This window comes from Pygocentrus nattereri, chromosome 19 (assembly GCF_015220715.1).
Source record: "Pygocentrus nattereri isolate fPygNat1 chromosome 19, fPygNat1.pri, whole genome shotgun sequence".
Lineage (NCBI taxonomy): Eukaryota > Metazoa > Chordata > Actinopteri > Characiformes > Serrasalmidae > Pygocentrus > Pygocentrus nattereri.
Genome location: NC_051229.1, coordinates 12,633,488 through 12,657,927, shown reverse-complemented (window position 1 = coordinate 12,657,927; position 24,440 = coordinate 12,633,488). Strand labels below are relative to the sequence as shown.

At 42.2% G+C, this 24,440-nt stretch overlaps 10 non-coding genes across 10 annotated transcripts; all 10 read right to left on the bottom strand.

Moving 5' to 3' along the window:
• Positions 1-143: 143 nt before the first annotated feature.
• Positions 144-226, bottom strand: trnal-uaa. Its single transcript has one exon. It is a non-coding gene; the product is annotated as a tRNA-Leu (tRNA).
• A 960-nt stretch (positions 227-1,186) lies between these two features.
• On the bottom strand, positions 1,187-1,269 carry trnal-uaa. The gene has a single exon. It is a non-coding gene; the product is annotated as a tRNA-Leu (tRNA).
• Positions 1,270-2,214: 945 nt separating this feature from the next.
• Positions 2,215-2,297, bottom strand: trnal-uaa. Its single transcript has one exon. It is a non-coding gene; the product is annotated as a tRNA-Leu (tRNA).
• A 945-nt stretch (positions 2,298-3,242) lies between these two features.
• On the bottom strand, positions 3,243-3,325 carry trnal-uaa. The gene has a single exon. It is a non-coding gene; the product is annotated as a tRNA-Leu (tRNA).
• Positions 3,326-4,280: 955 nt separating this feature from the next.
• On the bottom strand, positions 4,281-4,363 carry trnal-uaa. Its single transcript has one exon. It is a non-coding gene; the product is annotated as a tRNA-Leu (tRNA).
• A 955-nt stretch (positions 4,364-5,318) lies between these two features.
• Positions 5,319-5,401, bottom strand: trnal-uaa. The gene has a single exon. It is a non-coding gene; the product is annotated as a tRNA-Leu (tRNA).
• Positions 5,402-6,361: 960 nt separating this feature from the next.
• On the bottom strand, positions 6,362-6,444 carry trnal-uaa. The gene has a single exon. It is a non-coding gene; the product is annotated as a tRNA-Leu (tRNA).
• A 948-nt stretch (positions 6,445-7,392) lies between these two features.
• trnal-uaa lies at positions 7,393-7,475 on the bottom strand. The gene has a single exon. It is a non-coding gene; the product is annotated as a tRNA-Leu (tRNA).
• Positions 7,476-8,435: 960 nt separating this feature from the next.
• On the bottom strand, positions 8,436-8,518 carry trnal-uaa. The gene has a single exon. It is a non-coding gene; the product is annotated as a tRNA-Leu (tRNA).
• Positions 8,519-9,463: 945 nt separating this feature from the next.
• On the bottom strand, positions 9,464-9,546 carry trnal-uaa. Its single transcript has one exon. It is a non-coding gene; the product is annotated as a tRNA-Leu (tRNA).
• Positions 9,547-24,440: the final 14,894 nt, after the last annotated feature.

Sequence of the window (24,440 nt, the reverse complement as noted above, 5' to 3'; positions counted from 1 at the left end):
AAGTTCAGAAGTGCAAGGTAGATGAACAGTTTTAAACAGCGAGCAGTATTTAAGGCAGTTAATACACAATCTCTATTTGTGCAGACACAGTGGGTCGTTTTGGCTAAACATCCACCAACACATCACTTGTCAAAGGAGACGTTTACCAGGAGTGGGGCTCGAACCCACGTGGACAATCGTACATTGGATCTTAAGTCCAACGCCTTAACCACTCAGCCATCCTGGTTTACATGGCAAAGATTTGTCCATGTGAGTCACATTCACATGTTTAACACTAAACTTATACTGACTCCTGAACCTAAACCTACCCTTAACTTCAACACCAAACCTACACCTATGCCAGAGCGGGGTCAGTGGATGCTGATGCTATTGCACAGAGATCAGCAACTTTCTACAGAGTCAATCGCTACAGACCTCCAAACTTCATGTGGCCTTCAGATTAGCTCAAGAACAGCGTAGAAAGCTTCATGGAATGGGTTTCCATGACCAAACAACTGCATATATGCCTTACATCACCAAGTGCAATGCAAAGCATCAAATGCAGTGGTGTAAAGCGCTGCTATTGGACTCTAGAGCAGTGGAGACGTGTTCTCTGGAATGATGAATCACACTTCTCCGTCTGGCAATCCGATAGAAGAGACCGAATTTGGTGGTTGTCAGGAGAACGATACTTGTCTGACTGCATTGTGCCAAGTGTAAAGTTTGGTGGAGGGGGTATTATGGTGTGGTGTTGTTTTTCAGGAGTTGATCCTGGCCCCTTAGTTCCAGTGAAAGGAACTCTTATTGCTTCAGCCCCAAGAGATTTTGGACAACTTCAGTTTGGGGATGGCTCCTTTCTGTTCCAACTTGACTGCGCACCAGTGCAGAAAGCAAGGTCCATAAAGACGTGGATGAGCGAGTTTGGTGTGGAAGAACTTGACTGGCCTGCACAGAGTCCTGACCTCAACCTGATAGAACACCTTTGGGATGAATTAGAGAGAGTAGACACAACAGCACATTTGTAGGCAAAGAATAAAAAGCAGTCTCACATGGAGGAAAAAGCTCAGAAGTGCAAGGTAGATGAACAGTTTTAAACAGCGAGCAGTATTTAAGGCAGTTAATACACAATCTCTATTTGTGCACACACAGTGGGTCATTTTGGCTAAACATCCACCAACACATCCTTTTACTTGTCAAAGCAGAGGTTTACCAGGAGTGGGGCTCGAACCCACGTGGACAATCGTACATTCGATCTTAAGTCCAACGCCTTAACCACTCAGCCATCCTGGTCCACGTAGCAGAGATTTGTCCATGTGAGTCACATTCACATGTTTAACACTAAACTTATACTGACTCCTGAACCTAAACCTACCCTTAACTTCAACACCAAACCTACACCTATGCCAGAGCGGGGTCAGTGGATGCTGATGCTATTGCACAGAGATCAGCAACTTTCTACAGAGTCAATCGCTACAGACCTCCAAACTTCATGTGGCCTTCAGATTAGCTCAAGAACAGCGTAGAAAGCTTCATGGAGTGGGTTTCCATGACCAAACAACTGCATATATGCCTTACATCACCAAGTGCAATGCAAAGCATCAAATGCAGTGGTGTAAAGCGCTGCTATTGGACTCTAGAGCAGTGGAGACGTGTTCTCTGGAATGATGAATCACACTTCTCCGTCTGGCAATCCGATAGAAGAGACCGAATTTGGTGGTTGTCAGGAGAACGATACTTGTCTGACTGCATTGTGCCAAGTGTAAAGTTTGGTGGAGGGGGTATTATGGTGTGGTGTTGTTTTTCAGGAGTTGATCCTGGCCCCTTAGTTCCAGTGAAAGGAACTCTTATTGCTTCAGCACCAAGAGATTTTGGACAACTTCAGTTTGGGGATGGCTCCTTTCTGTTCCAACATGACTGCGCACCAGTGCACAAAGCAAGGTCCATAAAGACGTGGATGAGCGAGATTGGTGTGGAAGAACTTGACTGGCCTGCACAGAGTCCTGACCTCAACCTGATAGAACACCTGTGCGATGAATTAGAGAGAGTAGACACAACAGCACATTTGTAGGCGAAGAATAAAAAGCAGTCTCACATGGAGGAAAAAGTTCAGAAGTGCAAGGTAGATGAACAGTTTTAAACAGCGAGCAGTAACACAATCTCTATTTGTGCACACACAGTGGGTCGTTTTGGCTAAACATACACCAACACATCCTGTTACTTGTCAAAGCAGACGTTTACCAGGAGTGGGGCTCGAACCCACGTGGACATTCGTCCATTGGATCTTAAGTCCAACGCCTTAACCACTCGGCCATCCTGGTCCACGTAGCAGAGATTTGTCCATGTGAGTCACATTCACATGTTTAACACTAAACTTATACTGACTCCTGAACCTAAACCTACCCTTAACTTCAACACCAAACCTACACCTATGCCAGAGCGGGGTCAGTGGATGCTGATGCTATTGCACAGAGATCAGCAACTTTCTACAGAGTCAATCGCTACAGACCTCCAAACTTCATGTGGCCTTCAGATTAGCTCAAGAACAGCGTAGAAAGCTTCATGGAGTGGGTTTCCATGACCAAACAACTGCATATATGCCTTACATCACCAAGTGCAATGCAAAGCATCAAATGCAGTGGTGTAAAGCGCTGCTATTGGACTCTAGAGCAGTGGAGACGTGTTCTCTGGAATGATGAATCACACTTCTCCGTCTGGCAATCCGATAGAAGAGACCGAATTTGGTGGTTGTCAGGAGAACGATACTTGTCTGACTGCATTGTGCCAAGTGTAAAGTTTGGTGGAGGGGGTATTATGGTGTGGTGTTGTTTTTCAGGAGTTGATCCTGGCCCCTTAGTTCCAGTGAAAGGAACTCTTATTGCTTCAGCACCAAGAGATTTTGGACAACTTCAGTTTGGGGATGGCTCCTTTCTGTTCCAACATGACTGCGCACCAGTGCACAAAGCAAGGTCCATAAAGACGTGGATGAGCGAGATTGGTGTGGAAGAACTTGACTGGCCTGCACAGAGTCCTGACCTCAACCTGATAGAACACCTGTGCGATGAATTAGAGAGAGTAGACACAACAGCACATTTGTAGGCGAAGAATAAAAAGCAGTCTCACATGGAGGAAAAAGTTCAGAAGTGCAAGGTAGATGAACAGTTTTAAACAGCGAGCAGTAACACAATCTCTATTTGTGCACACACAGTGGGTCGTTTTGGCTAAACATACACCAACACATCCTGTTACTTGTCAAAGCAGACGTTTACCAGGAGTGGGGCTCGAACCCACGTGGACATTCGTCCATTGGATCTTAAGTCCAACGCCTTAACCACTCGGCCATCCTGGTCCACGTAGCAGAGATTTGTCCATGTGAGTCACATTCACATGTTTAACACTAAACTTATACTGACTCCTGAACCTAAACCTACCCTTAACTTCAACACCAAACCTACACCTATGCCAGAGCGGGGTCAGTGGATGCTGATGCTATTGCACAGAGATCAGCAACTTTCTACAGAGTCAATCGCTACAGACCTCCAAACTTCATGTGGCCTTCAGATTAGCTCAAGAACAGCGTAGAAAGCTTCATGGAGTGGGTTTCCATGACCAAACAACTGCATATATGCCTTACATCACCAAGTGCAATGCAAAGCATCAAATGCAGTGGTGTAAAGCGCTGCTATTGGACTCTAGAGCAGTGGAGACGTGTTCTCTGGAATGATGAATCACACTTCTCCGTCTGGCAATCCGATAGAAGAGACCGAATTTGGTGGTTGTCAGGAGAACGATACTTGTCTGACTGCATTGTGCCAAGTGTAAAGTTTGGTGGAGGGGGTATTATGGTGTGGTGTTGTTTTTCAGGAGTTGATCCTGGCCCCTTAGTTCCAGTGAAAGGAACTCTTATTGCTTCAGCACCAAGAGATTTTGGACAACTTCAGTTTGGGGATGGCTCCTTTCTGTTCCAACATGACTGCGCACCAGTGCACAAAGCAAGGTCCATAAAGACGTGGATGAGCGAGTTTGGTGTGGAAGAACTTGACTGGCCTGCACAGAGTCCTGACCTCAACCTGATAGAACACCTTTGGGATGAATTAGAGAGAGTAGACACAACAGCACATTTGTAGGCAAAGAATAAAAAGCAGTCTCACATGGAGGAAAAAGTTCAGAAGTGCAAGGTAGATGAACAGTTTTAAACAGCGAGCAGTATTTAAGGCAGTTAATACACAATCTCTATTTGTGCAGGCACAGTGGGTCGTTTTGGCTAAACATCCACCAACACATCACTTGTCAAAGGAGACGTTTACTAGGAGTGGGGCTCGAACCCACGTGGACAATCGTACATTCGATCTTAAGTCCAACACCTTAACCACTCAGCCATCCTGGTTTACATGGCAAAGATTTGTCCATGTGAGTCACATTCACATGTTTAACACTAAACTTATACTGACTCCTGAACCTAAACCTACCCTTAACTTCAACACCAAACCTACACCTATGCCAGAGCGGGGTCAGTGGATGCTGATGCTATTGCACAGAGATCAGCAACTTTCTACAGAGTCAATCGCTACAGACCTCCAAACTTCATGTGGCCTTCAGATTAGCTCAAGAACAGCGTAGAAAGCTTCATGGAGTGGGTTTCCATGACCAAACAACTGCATATATGCCTTACATCACCAAGTGCAATGCAAAGCATCAAATGCAGTGGTGTAAAGCGCTGCTATTGGACTCTAGAGCAGTGGAGACGTGTTCTCTGGAATGATGAATCACACTTCTCCGTCTGGCAATCCGATAGAAGAGACCGAATTTGGTGGTTGTCAGGAGAACGATACTTGTCTGACTGCATTGTGCCAAGTGTAAAGTTTGGTGGAGGAGGTATTATGGTGTGGTGTTGTTTTTCAGGAGTTGATCCTGGCCCCTTAGTTCCAGTGAAAGGAACTCTTATTGCTTCAGCACCAAGAGATTTTGGACAACTTCAGTTTGGGGATGGCTCCTTTCTGTTCCAACATGACTGCGCACCAGTGCACAAAGCAAGGTCCATAAAGACGTGGATGAGCGAGTTTGGTGTGGAAGAAGTTGACTGGCCTGCACAGAGTCCTGACCTCAACCTGATAGAACACCTTTGGGATGAATTAGAGAGAGTAGACACAACAGCACATTTGTAGGCAAAGAATAAAAAGCAGTCTCACATGGAGGAAAAAGTTCAGAAGTGCAAGGTAGATGAACAGTTTTAAACAGCGAGCAGTATTTAAGGCAGTTAATACACAATCTCTATTTGTGCAGACACAGTGGGTCGTTTTGGCTAAACATCCACCAACACATCACTTGTCAAAGGAGACATTTACCAGGAGTGGGGCTCGAACCCACGTGGACAATCGTACATTGGATCTTAAGTCCAACGCCTTAACCACTCAGCCATCCTGGTTTACATGGCAAAGATTTGTCCATGTGAGTCACATTCACATGTTTAACACTAAACTTATACTGACTCCTGAACCTAAACCTACCCTTAACTTCAACACCAAACCTACACCTATGCCAGAGCGGGGTCAGTGGATGCTGATGCTATTGCACAGAGATCAGCAACTTTCTACAGAGTCAATCGCTACAGACCTCCAAACTTCATGTGGCCTTCAGATTAGCTCAAGAACAGCGTAGAAAGCTTCATGGAGTGGGTTTCCATGACCAAACAACTGCATATATGCCTTACATCACCAAGTGCAATGCAAAGCATCAAATGCAGTGGTGTAAAGCGCTGCTATTGGACTCTAGAGCAGTGGAGACGTGTTCTCTGGAATGATGAATCACACTTCTCCGTCTGGCAATCCGATAGAAGAGACCGAATTTGGTGGTTGTCAGGAGAACGATACTTGTCTGACTGCATTGTGCCAAGTGTAAAGTTTGGTGGAGGGGGTATTATGGTGTGGTGTTGTTTTTCAGGAGTTGATCCTGGCCCCTTAGTTCCAGTGAAAGGAACTCTTATTGCTTCAGCCCCAAGAAATTTTGGACAACTTCAGTTTGGGGATGGCTCCTTTCTGTTCCAACTTGACTGCGCACCAGTGCCGAAAGCAAGGTCCATAAAGACGTGGATGAGCGAGTTTGGTGTGGAAGAACTTGACTGGCCTGCACAGAGTCCTGACCTCAACCTGATAGAACACCTTTGGGATGAATTAGACAGAGTAGACACAACAGCACATTTGTAGGCAAAGAATAAAAAGCAGTCTCACATGGAGGAAAAAGTTCAGAAGTGCAAGGTAGATGAACAGTTTTAAACAGCGAGCAGTATTTAAGGCAGTTAATACACAATCTCTATTTGTGCACACACAGTGGGTCATTTTGGCTAAACATCCACCAACACATCCTTTTACTTGTCAAAGCAGAGGTTTACCAGGAGTGGGGCTCGAACCCACGTGGACAATCGTACATTCGATCTTAAGTCCAACGCCTTAACCACTCAGCCATCCTGGTCCACGTAGCAGAGATTTGTCCATGTGAGTCACATTCACATGTTTAACACTAAACTTATACTAACTCCTGAACCTAAACCTACCCTTAACTTCAACACCAAACCTACACCTATGCCAGAGCGGGGTCAGTGGATGCTGATGCTATTGCACAGAGATCAGCAACTTTCTACAGAGTCAATCGCTACAGACCTCCAAACTTCATGTGGCCTTCAGATTAGCTCAAGAACAGCGTAGAAAGCTTCATGGAGTGGGTTTCCATGACCAAACAACTGCATATATGCCTTACATCACCAAGTGCAATGCAAAGCATCAAATGCAGTGGTGTAAAGCGCTGCTATTGGACTCTAGAGCAGTGGAGACGTGTTCTCTGGAACGATGAATCACACTTCTCCGTCTGGCAATCCGATAGAAGAGACCGACTTTGGCGGTTGTCAGGAGAACGATACTTGTCTGACTGCATTGTGCCAAGTGTAAAGTTTGGTGGAGGGGGGATTATGGTGTGGTGTTGTTTTTCAGGAGTTGAGCCTGGCCCCTTAGTTCCAGTGAAAGGAACTCTTATTGCTTCAGCACCAAGAGATTTTGGACAACTTCAGTTTGGGGATGGCTCCTTTCTGTTCCAACATGACTGCGCACCAGTGCACAAAGCAAGGTCCATAAAGACGTGGATGAGCGAGTTTGGTGTGGAAGAACTTCACTGGCCTGCACAGAGTCCTGACCTCAACCTGATAGAACACCTTTGGGATGAATTAGAGAGAGTAGACACAACAGCACATTTGTAGGCGAAGAATAAAAAGCAGACTCACATGGAGGAAAATGTTCAGAAGTGCAAGGTAGATGAACAGTTTTAAAGAGCAAGCAGTATTTAAGGCAGTTAATGCACAATCTCTATTTGTGCACATACAGTGGGTCGTTTTGGCTAAACATCCAGTTACTTGTCAAAGGAGACGTTTACCAGGCGTGGGGCTCGAACCCACGTGGACATTCGTCCATTGGATCTTAAGTCAACCGCCTTAACCACTCGGCCATCCTGGTCCATATAGCAACGATTTGTCCATGTGAGTCACATTCACATGTTTAACACTAAACTTATACTGACTCCTGAACCTAAACCTACCCTTACCTTCAACACCAAACCTACACCTATGCCAGAGCGGGGTCAGTGGATGCTGATGCTATTGCACAGAGATCAGCAACTTTCTACAGAGTCAATCGCTACAGACCTCCAAACTTCATGTGGCCTTCAGATTAGCTCAAGAACAGCGTAGAAAGCTTCATGGAGTGGGTTTCCATGGCCAAACAACTGCATCCAAGCCTTACATCACCAACTGCAATGCAAAGCATCAAATGCAGTGTTGTAAAGCGCTGCTATTGGACTCGAGAGCAGTGGAGACGTGTTCTCTGGAACGATGAATCACACTTCTCCGTCTGGCAATCCGATAGAAGAGACCGACTTTGGCGGTTGTCAGGAGAACGATACTTGTCTGACGGCATTGTGCCAAGTGTAAAGTTTGGTGGAGGGGGGATTATGGTGTGGTGTTGTTTTTCAGGAGTTGAGCCTGGCCCCTTAGTTCCAGTGAAAGGAACTCTTATTGCTTCAGCACCAAGAGATTTTGGAAAACTTCAGTTTGGGGATGGCTCCTTCCTGTTCCAACATGACTGCGCACCAGTGCACAAAGCAAGGTCCATAAAGACGTGGATGAGCGAGTTTGGTGTGGAAGATCTTGACTGGCCTGCACAGAGTCCTGACCTCAACCTGATAGAACACCTTTGGGATGAATTAGAGAGAATAGACACAACAGCACATTTGTAGGCGAAGAATAAAAAGCAGACTCACATGGAGGAAAATGTTCAGAAGTGCAAGGTAGATGAACAGTTTTAAAGAGCAAGCAGTATTTAAGGCAGTTAATACACAATCTCTATTTGTGCACACACAGTGGGTCATTTTGGCTAAACATCCACCAACACATCCTTTTACTTGTCAAAGCAGAGGTTTACCAGGAGTGGGGCTCGAACCCACGTGGACAATCGTACATTCGATCTTAAGTCCAACGCCTTAACCACTCAGCCATCCTGGTCCACGTAGCAGAGATTTGTCCATGTGAGTCACATTCACATGTTTAACACTAAACTTATACTGACTCCTGAACCTAAACCTACCCTTAACTTCAACACCAAACCTACACCTATGCCAGAGCGGGGTCAGTGGATGCTGATGCTATTGCACAGAGATCAGCAACTTTCTACAGAGTCAATCGCTACAGACCTCCAAACTTCATGTGGCCTTCAGATTAGCTCAAGAACAGCGTAGAAAGCTTCATGGAGTGGGTTTCCATGACCAAACAACTGCATATATGCCTTACATCACCAAGTGCAATGCAAAGCATCAAATGCAGTGGTGTAAAGCGCTGCTATTGGACTCTAGAGCAGTGGAGACGTGTTCTCTGGAATGATGAATCACACTTCTCCGTCTGGCAATCCGATAGAAGAGACTGAATTTGGCGGTTGTCAGGAGAACGATACTTGTCTGACTGCATTATGCCAAGTGTAAAGTTTGGTGGAGGGGGGATTATGGTGTGGTGTTGTTTTTCAGGAGTTGAGCCTGGCCCCTTAGTTCCAGTGAAAGGAACTCTTATTGCTTCAGCACCAAGAGATTTTGGACAACTACAGTTTGGGGATGGCTCCTTTCTGTTCCAACATGACTGCGCACGAGTGCACAAAGCAAGGTCCATAAAGACGTGGATGAGCGAGATTGGTGTGGAAGAACTTGACTGGCCTGCACAGAGTCCTGACCTCAACCTGATAGAACACCTGTGGGATGAATTAGAGAGAGTAGACACAACAGCACATTTGTAGGTGAAGAATAAAAAGCAGTCTCACATGGAGGAAAAAGTTCAGAAGTGCAAGGTAGATGAACAGTTTTAAACAGCGAGCAGTAACACAATCTCTATTTGTGCACACACAGTGGGTCGTTTTGGCTAAACATCCACCAACACATCCTGTTACTTGTCAAAGCAGACGTTTACCAGGAGTGGGGCTCGAACTCACGTGGACATTCGTCCATTGGATCTTAAGTCAACCGCCTTAACCACTCGGCCATCCTGGTCCATATAGCAGAGATTTGTCCATGTGAGTCACATTCACATGTTTAACACTAAACTTATACTGACTCCTGAACCTAAACCTACCCTTACCTTCAACACCAAACCTACACCTATGCCAGAGCGGGGTCAGTGGATGCTGATGCTATTGCACAGAGATCAGCAACTTTCTACAGAGTCAATCGCTACAGACCTCCAAACTTCATGTGGCCTTCAGATTAGCTCAAGAACAGCGTAGAAAGCTTCATGGAGTGGGTTTCCATGGCCAAACAACTGCATCCAAGCCTTACATCACCAACTGCAATGCAAAGCATCAAATTGGACTCTAGAGCAGTGGAGACGTGTTCTCTGGAACGATGAATCACACTTCTCCGTCTGGCAATCCGATAGAAGAGACCGACTTTGGCGGTTGTCAGGAGAACGATACTTGACTGACTGCATTGTGCCAAGTGTAAAGTTTGGTGGAGGGGGGATTATGGTGTGGTGTTGTTTTTCAGGAGTTGGCCCCTTGGCCCCTTCGTTACAGTGAAAAGAACTCTTAATGCTTCAGCACCAAGAGATTTTGGAGATGGCCAACCTCAACCTGATAGAACACCTTTGAGATAAATTAGAGCAGAGTCCTCTCTGCCAAGCCTTCTTGTACAACATCATTGTCTGACTTCAGAAATGAGCTTCTGGACGAATTGTGAAAAATTCCAATAAACACACTCCTAAGCATTGTGGAAAGCCATCCCAGAAGAGCTGAAGCTGTTATAGCTGTAAATGGTGGGCCAACATCATATTAAACCCTATAGATTAAGAATGGGATTTCACTCAAGTTCATATGCATGTGAAAGCAGATGAGCAAATACTTTTGGAAATATAGTGTATCATAACATAACTTCGTACTCCTTGGCCATTTTATGACAATTCACAGCAATTCTTGGATCTGATAAGTCTTATAAGATGATGGTCTCTACAATTAGGACTGTTTACTACCAGTTATCAGCACAACATTTGAATTGATCACACCCTTTGACCAAATGTGAACATCTACATTTGTAAAAGTGCAACAAGCATTTTATTCCATTCTGAAGATGCAACATTTGTTATCGTGAGCTTGGTACATCCCTGTCGAAAGCACATACATTAGGCGCTGTCCAAGATAGGGATCTGAACCCACACAGACATTTGACCATTGGAGTAAGAAACCTTAACCACTTTGCTATCCCAGCGTCATAGTAATCGTTCTTGGTGAGAGAACATCCATTCAGACAAGACATCCACGTTAAAGTTGCAATGGCCAGCCATGTGCTGTACGTCAAGGGCTCCATCATTGATGTCCTTGTAGTGACAGGATCAGCTGACATCACCAACCACTGGCATGGGGGACAGGCAATGTCCTCTGATGTGTTCAGAGGGCTGGGGATGTCCCTTCTTCGGCTTTGGCCTACATCTTCAGGCAAATGATGGACATATAAGAGCTCTGAAGGCTGGAGTCCAGCCTGATTTCTCTGTCATACCAACTAAACCTGGTAATGACTTGAGATGTGTTTGAGCTGGAATTTCACCAAACTCTGTATGAACCTGTCCCTCCTGGACTGGAGTTTCCCACCACTGACATACAGGGACAATTCAAGGGCCTTCGGCCCCTCTGGTTTTTATTTTAGCCCCGGTTTTTTTTTTTCATTTCACTCTTTTAAAAATAAAAAGCAGTGAATAAAAAAAAGAACATAATTAAATGACTTCTAAATAACCCCTGCAGAACAGGCCTATAAACTAAGTTTGTAGGCTAAGATTAAAAAGCATATGAATCTCATATGGGTGGAAATATTCAGAAGTGCAAGACAGAACACTGGAGTTTCCCACCCCTCAAACACAGGGACAATTCAAAGGGTTTCAGCCCCTCTGGTTTTTACTTCAGTTCCTGAAATTGTTTTCCTGTTCACTCTTTTACAAATAAATGAATTTCTCCAGATTTTTAAATTAGTAAATTGGTTAGTCATAAGGCTATGGAATGTATTACCGTTAGAAATCACAAACACAACTTTTTGTTCAATTTTTTTTTAACATAAAAGCGAAACACTGGCTAAAGCAGAGAACCTATGAACATTTTACACGTTTTAGTTGATACATGGACATAAAAATACATTGACAGTAGGAATAAAACTCACCTCAAGTTTATGGTTGTAGATTTTTCAGGGTGTCTCGTTCTGTTCAAATCAGGCAAGAAGTTATTGATTAATTCAAACCTCTCATGCTTCAGGTAGTACACATATAGAAAAATGTGCACAACTTGAAGGCCCTTTTGCGTTCAGCTGTGACAGCTTTTCTCATTTTTGAGTGGCTGATCCCCTCTAAGAGTCCTAAAACTGCTCCTGATACATCTCCATGGCATAGAACCAGAGCTCTTGCCAGGAGTGGGGTTCAACTCAGCAGGCCAATTTGTCTATTGAGCTTTATGGCCATTGGCTTAATCCCTCAGCTATCTGGCTCCTGTTACCCAAAATGATCTTAGTAGACTGAAAACATTTGACTGGTGAAGTTATTTACTACCTTATTTCTGCTTATAAAACAATATTCTCTTAGAAGATCGGTGGGGAAACATTTTGTGAACAGTCATATTGAAACTGTGGCTTAATGTGTAGAATCTTAGTACTGGAACACTGCCTGGTTATTTTCCCTAGCAATGACCACTTGCTCTTAGAAAAAAAGGTATGACACTGTCACTGGGGCAGTATCCTTCTTGTCACTGGGGTGGTACCCTCAGGGGTACATCCCATTACCTTTAGACAGGGAACATAACTGAACCATAATCCACTGAAATAATATTTTCTAAGTTGTACTGACTCCACACACCCTGTCTTGCCTCCAGGCTTTGTATTAAATGATTCTGTTTTTAACACTTAGTTTATAAAAAGATACAAACATCTACTTTTCCACTAGGAGAAACATATTTAAGGTACATAATTTGACCTTAAAACTGCTCTTGCAGGGAACATTTACATAATTTGTACCTTGATGAACGAATCATGTACCTGCATGGTACCTTTATTTCTAACAGTGTATGATGCTTAGCATTAATGAGTGATTGCACGTTTAAACATAGTAATCTGTTTGAACTGTATTGATTGGTTAAGATGCCTGTATTGCCCATGTCATACTTTCCATAACATGTCCATATTTATATACAATAAAAGTAAACAAACATACCACATCTCTTGGTCCATTACTTCAGTTTTCATTTGCCAGTGTGCACGTGTAGGACCCTCAAACTGGAATCTTACCAAGCTGCAGTCATCTCTAAATTACTGCAATCACAAGCTTCCGACTGTTCTAAATGAGTTCCAATTATCTGTCAGAAAGTGCAGCTAAGGTTGGAACAGAATCAGAATGGCAAAGAGTTGTTACTTGTTCCATCTAATGCCTGCAAATGAATACCCATGTGGAAATCTGACACTTGCCTGGTCAGTGGTGTAGCAGATACCTACAGGATAAAGATTTGGATTTACAAAAGATGCAGAAAAGGAAATCTGATTAATAATATTATAATATCACTGTAGGTCATCCCATCAGTTGCATTTTGTTTGTTATAAAAAGTCTGGCTAACATGAAGCCACATTTACTACAGAGATGTTTAGACCAGAGGTCACCCAGCCCCCTCCTGGAGATCATACTTTCCTGCACATTTCGCCTCCAACCCAAAACTAACGGCTGATTTATGTTTCTTTGTCGAATCAATGCAGAGTCTACACTGTAGCCAGCACAAATGGCCTATGCTGTTGTAAGCATTTATGCTTGTGCAATAGACTGGCTGTGTCGCTCTGCAAGTACACTACCAAAACATTAGGCAAACGTACTTGTGCTTCAAGTTCTAACACTTTTTTGTACAATCTGTAACGCTCTCAACTGGATTTAAATATATTGGTGAAAGAGGAAATGCGAGGTTAACAGGCGGCCCAATCACAGTTGTGATTTGTTTCACTGCAATGAGTAGTTGCGTTTTTGGGGAGGTGCGTATCAGGCCATGGAGCAGAGTACAGCATATAGTACATGGCACCTACAGCGTACCTACAACGTAGATTTAATACAAAAGCATAAATTGGCCTTAACACTTCATTCAGCTAATCAAGGAGTTCTGAAGGCGGTAATTAGATTAGGACTGAAGCTAAAGCTAAAGAAAGTTGCATCTCCAGGAGCAGAGTTGGTGAGCACTGATTTAGACATGTAGACACATGAAATGCAAATTTCTCATCTGTGAGTTTACAAAGTCAGGAATCACCATCATCATCTCAAATACATGAACCATATCAGCAAAAGGGGCTTGCTGAGCTGCCCTCAGCAGGAGCAAGGTACAAACCCACATGGTCATTTGATTGTTGGATCTTAAGTCCTAGCTTTTTCTCTTCATTCAGGGGTCAGGGCTTGCATTGTGCACTTTTCTTCAGCTTCAGTACAGATGAGCCTCCAGTACAGGTAACAGAACTCATAACCTCTATTCCTGGCCTGAAACTGAGGCTCTCCTAACTGAAACAGATTTTAAACAATGGCAATAATATGTAAAGCATTATTATATTCACCAGGAGGGTATTTGCACAGTCTCAGCCTAAAGGTACTAAAACGGCTGCTAAAATGGTTCTTAAAACCTCTGGCCCACAACTGCCAGGGGGTAGTTGTGGGCTGGAGGCTTTGGAACCAGCTTTATGGCCAGAAGATCACTGGTCACTGGTTCGTTCCCCTTGGTTGACAGACTAATGCGCCCTTGAGCAAGGCACCTAACCCCCAACTGCTCCCCGGGTGCTGTGTATAGGGCTGCCTACCACTCAAGTGTGATCACTGCCAACTAGTGTGCATGTATGTGGGTGTTTCACTGCACGGACGGGTTAAATGTAGAGGTCTAATTCCTAATGCAGATCACTTCATAGAACTGGCCTGAAACACACCCACATATTCACTCACATTAAGCAGATTAAACTCTCCACAAGGGGGCTTCCTTATAAATTAAATAGCTTTTGATCCTTTATAAGAGTAGTGCATCACATCAGTGACACTGTGTCCTCATTCAACTTTAAAAAAAGCTCTTTATGCATGCACATTTCATCTTCAAAGAAAGGTTCTTTAAAGAACCAAGAGTGGTTCTTGTAGGATATCACTGTATTTTCTAAGATTTATAGCATAAAAGTCATTAACTTGCTTTTTCCCCTTGTATTTCTATACCAAACTCTTTATTAGGCTCTGAGCTTTTGCCAGGCTGCATGACAGTATAACAAAATACTGAATATGAATCTGATTAAAATGTATGGTTTGTTTCTTCTACATGAAAAAAAAATCCTTGCCAGAAGACATTTAGACATTTCACTGAGAAGGTCACTACAGAAACATGCAGTGTCAATGAATACGTCACATACAGCATCTCACTGTGTTACCCAGAGGCAATTTTCTCTGAGTAAACTTCACATTGGTTGCTTAGCTTCAAGGGCCCACGTCATGGAAAACTGAATTTTCATTGCTTTTTTGGAAGAGTTTGATATAGTATGTAAACATTGCTGAAGTTTATAAATATACTGTTCATTCCTCAATCCACACAGCCCTTGAGAAAAAAGTCAACGACGCCAGCACAAGTGTATTGTATACCCAAAAACCCAGGTTTGAAAAAATGCTGGACGAAGTGGTTGTGGCTGGTCTGTGTTTACACTGTGCTCCTATTTTATTTACAGCAGCCTACACATTGAAATTATAAGGAGTGTTACCACCTAGACTGGTTTTTGAATGAGGTACAACACAAGGCAGCAAATCAGAACAGAGTTCATCTCAGTTTTAATGGAACAGTAAACAACTTGCTTAATTCTACGGAATAAAGAGAGTTCCAAAAATGGTCACGTTAAAATTAATTAGGAATGTTTTTGGTACATAAACCCTCACAATAATACATGGGCCCTTTATGCTCCCTCTAAGCTGTACAAAGGAAGGTAAAAATAACTCTGTAAAGGCTTTGCAGGCTCGACTTGAGAAAAAAAAAACTGATATATTTTCTCAGCACTTCAGGTGCAAGACATCAGTCAAAATCCTTTTAAATGTTTATTAAAAATGTGCCAGTGAAGGAAGTAGTCTACATTTTGTTTTTCAGTTTGTACATAACTCACTAAGAGATTGAGACTGGCAGACAAGGTGCTGGGCTTAGATCTTTCAAACTCTGGAAGCTCTAATAGATCACAGTGTCGAGGCACTGATAACAATGATTGTCTGAAGGCTGATGAAAATGAAAAGGATAAAATGGAAATGATAGAATAAAAGCATATGACTTATCTGTAAAATGTTTTACGTCCCCAATATAGTGTATAAAACCAGAAATATCGAGTACAGAAGCAGGGCTGGCACCAGGGCAAAATCAAAAAGGTGGTCAGTGAAACAAGCCTGGCAGTTACCCAAGTAAAACTGCACAATCTGATTGATCCTGCAGTCAGTCAGTGTTCCAGTGGACTGATTCAGCAGTATTATATAGAGAAAAGCCAGGGAAGACTTTTTACACATTTTTGCAGGAAAGTAGATGTCCAGTAGAAGGGTTGAGAGACAACTGGCCTAGCCCTACACCACAAGCATAATGCTGTTGTCAGAACAAAGACTCGTATCCCCAAAATGGTAAATTTACAGGAGAAGGAAAAAACATACTTCACTTGTCATGTAAGTCAATGGAACCAGATGTTTTTCCAAGTAATTTTAGGCCATTTGTCCATTCATCATGACATTTATACAGAATGTAAAGAGCAACAAGTATTTTCAAATTATGTCAAAAACTGAAAAACGCCAAAAATGGAGATACGAGGCTTTGTTCCGACAACAGCGATAACGATAACAAAACACAACAAAGAACATAAGACCTCTTTTGTTCCTCAGAACAAAAACTACACAAACACACACACATTTTCTAAGCCGGTTCTCCCTCAGGGTCGCGGGAACAAAAACTACGTACTTAATAACCTACATAAGAATACGATTTTGTTTAAAAGCCAGCTTAGCAGAGGTGTAATATAAGATACATTGGTACAATAAAATAGTTCCTTGTTGGGATTCAAATACTACTAGTTTAAGAGTTTAGATATTCGTATTGAGAAAATGGTTCAAATGCCCATCTCTAGTAGTATCCCTGACCTCTGACAGTAAAACAGTCATTGATAGAAGTAATTTAGTTATTTCTAACGGCTCAAGTCAACTGAGAAGCAGGACTGTCCTGTTAAGCAAGCAATTCCCATAAGGCCCCCCCAGGATGTATGGAGCTTCTTGGCAGTGTTTTGTAGAAGAACTTTTCATTCTTTCCATCTCAAGGACTTTCGTTGTGGTTGGTTCTAAGTACCCAGAGCCAGCATTAGTTATGAGGCCACTGCGTATCTGCTCATCTTCACAGGGAGACCCCTCAGCATCTGAGCGCGCTAACTTCTGACGGGCTAAACTAGCTCTTATACATTATTGATCTCAGCTTTAGCAATCTCATTAGACTGCTCTAATGAACGAGTGCACTTCTGGGCTAAAGGAGTTGGATTTGACCCCACATTTTACTTCTTTCTCTGACACATTTATTCATAAAGACAACAATGCTCATTATTTATCCCGTGTGGTGGCATGAGGGAATTGAGTAGGGGCTTGTTTTTGTGATTTGAACCAAAATGAAATTATATAGGACACCTTTCAAAATCACAAATGACCTCTCATTAAGAGTTTGCATCCGCTTGCACTGTTTCTCACTGCATTCTGCTATGCCAGATCTCTCTGCTTGCTGGTGGTGGGCGTGTCCATGACATGGAAATGAAGGAGCCATACTGAACAAATCTGGGGCAGTAACAATCTGAGACGCTGTTTGCTGTTGCATAGAGGCTTACAGTAAGACCAAAATAAAGACTTAGGCTTTTTACACACACAATCTAAATCGCTTCTCCTTCAGGGTCGGATGCTGAAGACTATCCCAAATAACCTGGTCGTTTCCCCAGTCCATCACAAATCAGACACATACAACAACACACACACCTACGGGCAATTCAGTGTGTCCAATTGACCCGATTGCACCTCTTTGGGCCCAGAGGAAACCCATGCAAACACAGGGAGAACATGCAGACTCCACAGAGTCAGGACCCTGATCACCTAGCTGGGGAATGGAACCCAGGGCCTAGTGGCTGTAAGGTGACAGCACTACCCACTGTACACCATGCTGCCTTACACGTTTTATGCTTTTACAGTTTTCAGAAAGCATCAGTTGTCCACATTGGTCTTTGCTCAAGGTGACCAGCAAGCTAGCTAACTTAGCAAGTAACCTACATAAACTACACACAAATCATCTCGTGCCTACAAATCTTCACTGTCATCTCTTCCACACAAAAGCAGTTATTTTCATTATTATGGCCGCATCACAGCACATGTTCACTTGCAACTTTGCATCCTTTTCCTTTTAATAGAGAATTCTGACACATTATGTGGTGTATGATGGGTTGTGGTGAAAGTCAACAGCAACTCTTCTCCTCTTCTTTTTTTTTTTTTTTTTTCTTCTCCTCTTCTTTGAATACATGACAGCTTTACATAATGAAGAAACATCTGTTTTCATACAGAACTGTTGACAGCAAAAATTTGAAGGGAAGATATTTGTTTGCATGTAGTTAAAATGGTTTACCAAGTGCAAGTGTAATTTATATCGAGCAGGAAGGCATAGTTTAAATCATTCTAGCTTGTGAGTCTCATTTTAGTCTCATTGTAAGCCTCTGTGTGATGGCAAACAGCATGTCAGATTGTTTACTGCCCCAGACATGCTCAATACGCTTCATTCATTTCCATAACAATGTATGAACGACCACCAGCTGTGAGCAGAGAGATCCTGCACGGTAGAATGTGTCAAGAAAAGGTGCATGTGGAAGAGCAGCATCATGCACAGTGCAATGAAGCAGAGCTCACCTCATTAAAATGAATAGGATGTGGCAGGTGAGGTTACAAGTAGACGTGTACTGTAAAGGCTTAAAACACTCTGAGAGGGAAAAAAAAGCTTATTTCTGGAATTTTGCCCAAATTCATTCCAAAGCTTCCTTAAATTTGCTCTGGAGCTTTGAGGCTAATGTGACTAACAGGTAACAGGATCTTATTCCCCCACCAATTAGCAAACATTCAGGCCCTTCTAGGCTTTCAGAGAAGGTTTTATGATTTCTGTGCAGTCTGTGATGTTTAATTCATTTTTGATCAATATAATCATCATATTGTATTTCAACTCTGCAAGCATTGTAGTAATACTCTTATTTCTCTGTTAAATATTAGTTGTAAATAAAAGAGTTAAATTCTTGCAATGGAAAACTGTCATCTCATTGGCATCTAGTTAGATACAGTCAAGACAGCTTTCCAATTTGTTAGGACTTCAGGAACTGAACAGAGGGCCTAATGTATCAGATTAGCTACTAACGTAAGAGGAATCAACCAACAATGACTTCCAATGGGTGGGACCAATTTTGTGAGAAAAAGGTCATTCTACACTAATAAAAAAGACGGTTCTTCAAGGGTTCTTTAGGAAAAAAATGGTTCCATGTAATACCATATACACTCAAGGATCCCTTTGCATTATTAAGCCATTTTATTTAGTAAGGAACAGCATAAACATTTATTTAAGTGTGTAGACCTTCTGGAAGTTCTGTGTGCATCACTGAATGTGAGTATAGCTGGCAGTGTGCTTCAAATGAAGAAAGAACTAATTGAAATTGAACTAATGCACTGTTGTAAATGTACTTAAACAGAACTGGTACATAAGCTGTTTTTGTGTGGTGGAGTTCTGTTCAGCAAGTAGCACATACTACACCACAGTCTTAAACCACTGTGTCATTGTTGCCAGTAGGATGAAATTTTGCTTGTTTTCTTCTGAAGTGTACTGCCGTTTATGAGTGGCAGCCTGACCGTTGCTTTTCAGCAAGTTGATTAATATGGAAAACAGCTACAGTTCTGTGCCCGGACTCTTTACTGAAAGAGACACTGTAAATCTGCTACATACAAGGTAAAATACGTATATGGTAATGTCCATAAAAAGCTTAAAATAAAATACAAAATGTCTTTTACAAGTCTTAAATATCTCTGTTTAAATAAGCACTATTTAAGGTTTTTTGCTGTTGTTAAAACTGAAAGAACTGTTACTGAGCATTATTGAAAAACCCTGTTTATGTATCGTGTGCCTGCGCTGCTACAAGTCGACCTGTAAAGCCTGAAATAATTCAAAAGTCCGGTGTCAGGATGGATTTTGCACAACTTTTTCAGACCACTTTGTACAACTTTACATGTTAACGTCACACGCACAGACTCATAAAGAAGGATTGGCTTGATGTTTAGGTCTCAAATGCGAATTACACTGATTAAGATACGATGACAGTAATAGATATTTCACTCATAACCTCAGAAGAAACGTCCTGCACCAAGTTTGAACAAGTTCTCTTCGAATAGCCTTTCATCTCACTCACAATCGTCTGATTTATTTGTCCTTAGGGGTCCAAAGAATAACTGATGACACGAAACGTTCCTTTGTACTTTGTGTGCAATTACACATTTCTACCAAAGAGGTCTCTGAATCCCCAAGGCTACATAGTGCTGCTTTAATCTAGAACAGCCAGAAAGTGTTTATATGAATCTCTTTTAGCACAGTGCTAACATATTACTAGAATCCCATAAGAGCGCTTTTGACATTTATGGACCGAACTGAAGGCCTAGCTCTAATACTCACGGTTCTCCACTGACAATTAAAACTGCATGCATAAGGCCTGAAACATACTTTATGCAAAGACACATATCCAAATGTCAGCGCTTGGCCAAACGCACTGCAAACTCTCTTTCCTTCTGTACAAACTCACCACGTGTTCTTATGTTGCTGTGGTGGTTGAAACACTACTCGGTGCTGAAGGGGGTGCTGAAGAGTGCAAATCAGAGAGGGATCTACTGTTATTCCAGCAGCCTCAACGGCTAAACGTGGACAGTAAAGGAGAGTGAGCTGCTTTACCTCTTCTCTTGGACTGGAAATTCAGTAATTAATCATATTTTCATGCCATCTTTGCGTGAGACTCAATTGCTCGTCTGCTATGGCACGCTGGCGGTACACAACCAAGGTCAGGCTTGGCTGTCGTTCTAGCGCCCCTTGCTGTAATGCTCAGAATGCAGCTAGCGCTTGCATTGCATTATAAAATGCGTTGTGACACATTTTAGAACACAACCACGTGTGCTTCCCCATCTGCCTAGCTTGAAGCATCTGCATTCGCATCCTTGCGTGAAGTATGTTTCGGGTCTAAATCATCACACATTTACCTTCTACTCCACATAGCTAAGAACAGTAGTAGCCATCCTGAAGCCAAGCCTAATTGCTCCGACTTGCAGTCTGTTGGAGGTGTATTCTGAAGGATTACATGTAAATCTGTTTTTTTTTTTTTCAGGTTTGGCTCCTGGTAGGCTGCTATTAGATTTCATTCCAGGAACATCATTACTCACCACTGCAAAAGCTTGTAAAGATCAAAGTAAAGTGGAGATATGGGTGCTCCCAGTGGTGGACTTATCTTGGTACTGCAAAGCTTTTGTCACGAACATCAAAGCCTCCCTCAGCCTTCAGTATCATTACAATGTTAAAGCCATTAAACATGACTTTGAGTCCAGTTCAGCCGACTGTAATGCGTTCTCCACGGCTGCTACACCAGGAAAATGTAAGGCCTACCTTGTGATGTTTGAGGTGTTCTTGGTTTTCCGATCTGAGGTCAGTAATGCGGTTTTCTCTTACAATAAAGGGTAAGGCTAGGATTCTGATAAGTGGAGCTGGCTCTATAGTTAACAAAAAAAATATTTGTGTGATTATCCCATGTACTTTTACATCTTGCTATATTTTCTATGTTTTAAGCCTACCTTAAATTGGCCCTGTGCAAAGAAATTAAGTTCAACTGAATTCTCTGAGTTAGCCTGACAAAAAGAAAGTGCAATAAGCAGTTTTTCTATCATTACCATGACATGTATTTCTGCATAAAACACATGGTTAGGGGCTGTGAGGTCAGAATGGCACAAATGACCTCACACATGTAGTGTCAAAGTGATGTAATTACATTGACTGGAATATAACATTACAAGAGCAACAAGCACTTCCCTGTGCTGGGCTTAAATCCTGCTCACTCACATAGAGAATGAGTGACTTAACCACTCAGGTACACACAAAGCACTCATGCACAGCTCAACAGTACCCTAGCCTGTAAAAATGCTTAAAATGCTGTGACTACTTTCATGATGTAGTTATAAATGCATGGACTGTATGATAAAATGTAGAAATCAATGAGGGCTACTGTGACAACAAATCTGCATCGTCAAAAGGAGCTTTTTTTGCTCATTTTGTATTTTTTCACGATTTCAAAACTTGGACTTTACATTGTGTTAAAATGTCATGATAAATGGACCAATAGAAGCCATCCAAAGTGATGTCCAATATGGTCTTGACCTAATAACTTCCATTAAAAGTTAAGAATGTTTTTCTTTCACTTGTAAAGTTACCATTTTCCGACAGCGACGTTATATTTATTCATTTCTGTAGCGCTATATTTAAAATAAATAATACATACATTGCAACTGCAAACACAAACAGAAAGAGCTTTTCAGGGAACCCTCACTCTTTTTAGACTTAAGACTTGGCTTGGCTTTTCAGACAGAAGCTCCTCATGGAACTCACTTTTGCAGGGTACAAATTCTCCATTAGCAGTCAAAGATTTCAATGCTTCATAAGAGCAGTGCTTCACATCTGTCACGTTCTCTCTGGTAGGCTATACAGTACACAAAAATGTGCTTGCACGTCTGATGTCAGGAGTTATTAGAATTCCATCATTTTTATTTTGTAATTTTGTGGGTTTTTTTGCTATTGGCTTAAAAGAGGTTACATTCATCTTTACACACCTTCTGGAGTTGCGGGGGGGTGCTGGAGCCTATCCGTTCGCACCAGTCAGATTCAATTTAATACTAATTGATCGCTTCTCATATTCTCACTGTGATATAATTTTGCACTTCATGTCCAAGTTGTACAGTCCTACCTTAAAGGGCCCATATCACAAAAATATCCTCAGTGTTTTTTTAAGAAAGAGCTTGATGTAGAATATAAACACTGTTACGGTTTCAAAAGAAGTGTTCACACCCAAATCCATACAGCCCATAAATGGAAACTAAGCTACAAAAACAGCCCCTGTTTATTTCATTATTCTTGTGATGTCATGAAATGAACAGCAATGCGTTTACATATACCCACTTATTCAGCCTACAGCAGATTATAAGTATATAAGAATAAGTTACCTATATTTGCTGCATTTTACTCTTACAGCAACACTAGATGCTGGAATATCAGTTCTGGATCACAAACGCCACTCCGGCTCATTCTAAAGGTATTGGACGGAGCTCCATCACTCGAGAGAAGACAGTTCCATTGCTTAGTCCAATGCAGGGGGCTTTATACCCCTCTGTCCAGAACTTAGCATTGGCCTTGGAGATCTTAAGCTACTCCAGAGCCTCCAATTCTGTTGGTAATGCCTTACTATGGAGATTATATTAACTATTGGCTGCATCATTTTATTTATTTGCTTAATTAACATACTTCCATATGTAAAGATATGCAATAGAAGATTAAAATTAGATCCCTACAGGCACACACTTCTCTAAATTGTGAGAGTGGCTTTTAATCCACATAGGGTTTGCCCAAAGGGTTCCAATACCCTCACGAGTCAGCCACAGCTCTATTGATTTGTTAAGTGTTCAGTGACTGAAGAAAAGAGGGGTGCCACAGTGAGATATTGACTTTACTTTCCTTTTTAAGCATATCTAGAGTTCCACCAAACAGCTCCTTATAACCAAACCAGTCTCTAAATGGCCAAATGAGTCAAATCTTTTTAGTGTTTAGTAATATTGTATTGATTTTGGCATTGTGCAAGCAGCACAAATGCGGTAAACTCTAGCAACATAATGAATAATATATATAAAGGGTGAGAAACAATCTGTTGAATTAAGGTAATAATAAGTAGTTTGTCCTCCTTTGCTGCCACAAAAGCCTCTGCTCTTCTAGCAGCACTAGGTGCTGGAACACTAGTTCTGGATCACAAATGCCGCTCCAGCTCAGTCCAAAGGGATCGGATGGAGCACCATCACTCCAGAGCCCACTGCTCAGACCAATGCAAAGGAACCTACCGTCACCCTCTGATGCTTGGCATTGGAACTGGTGATCTTTGGCTCATATGTGGCCTCTCCAGAGCATCCCATTCTATCAGTAATGCTTTTCTATGGAGATTATGTAAGCTATGTGCACTGCTGAACACCTATGTCAGCAATGGGTGCATCTTAAAAGGGGAATGCCACCATTTTTTCCACATAATTCAGAGGTTGATATGTATACGAAGTCAATCACAGTGGTTTGATGTGAAATGCTCTATTAAATAGAAACTTACTGACTTAGATGTCTTTACAATGGTGGTGAGAGGAACCAGGGGTTGCAATGTCTACAATACAAATAGAGCCATTTTATTTACTATCCAAAATGGTACAACATGCTACAACCACTGTCCATTTTATCAGCTCCGCTCACAATACAGGTGCATTTTATAGTTCTACAGTTCTATAGAAGTTCTACAGTCCTATACAATTTTATACTTCTCCATCTGTTCCACTGCATACATTGTAGCCCCATTTTACCCAGTTCCTCAGTGGTCTGGAACCCTATGGGACCATCACAGGGCTGGTATTATTTGGGTGGTGGATCATTCCCACTACTACGAGTGGATCAGGAGTTTTTAAACTCTGTCCACGTACTGTCCACTCTATTAGACACACCTGTTTTATTGGTCCATCTTGTAAATGCAGAGACAGTAGCTCATCTGTTGCTGCACATTTTGTGTTGGTCATCCTCTAAACCTTCATC